This window comes from Charadrius vociferus, unplaced genomic scaffold (assembly GCF_000708025.1).
Source record: "Charadrius vociferus isolate BGI_N301 unplaced genomic scaffold, ASM70802v2 scaffold174, whole genome shotgun sequence".
NCBI classification, from domain to species: domain Eukaryota; kingdom Metazoa; phylum Chordata; class Aves; order Charadriiformes; family Charadriidae; genus Charadrius; species Charadrius vociferus.
Window position 1 is genome coordinate 60702 of NW_009648441.1, and position 318 is coordinate 61019.

Genomic DNA, 318 nt, shown 5'->3' on the forward strand with positions numbered 1-318 from the left:
CATTGCCGCCTGCCCCAAGACCTCCAGGTCCCTCCGCGCTGCAAGGCCCCGGCCCCGGCCCCGGCCCCGGCCCCGGCCCAACGCCCGTCCCGGGCCGCCACCCACTAGTCCGCAGCGTAGAGCCGCGTCGGAGCGCTGTCGCTGTCACTTACCTGCCGACCCCGCCCCCTTCGGGCCGGCCCATTACCCTCTAGAAGGAGGGGGAGAGACCGGGAAACACACACGACAAGAAACGGAGTAGCCCGAATCCTGAGGGCTTCCGATCGTCTGACCCCGTCCTACTGTGCTCATATGGGGGGAGAGGGAAGTCTGAGAGGG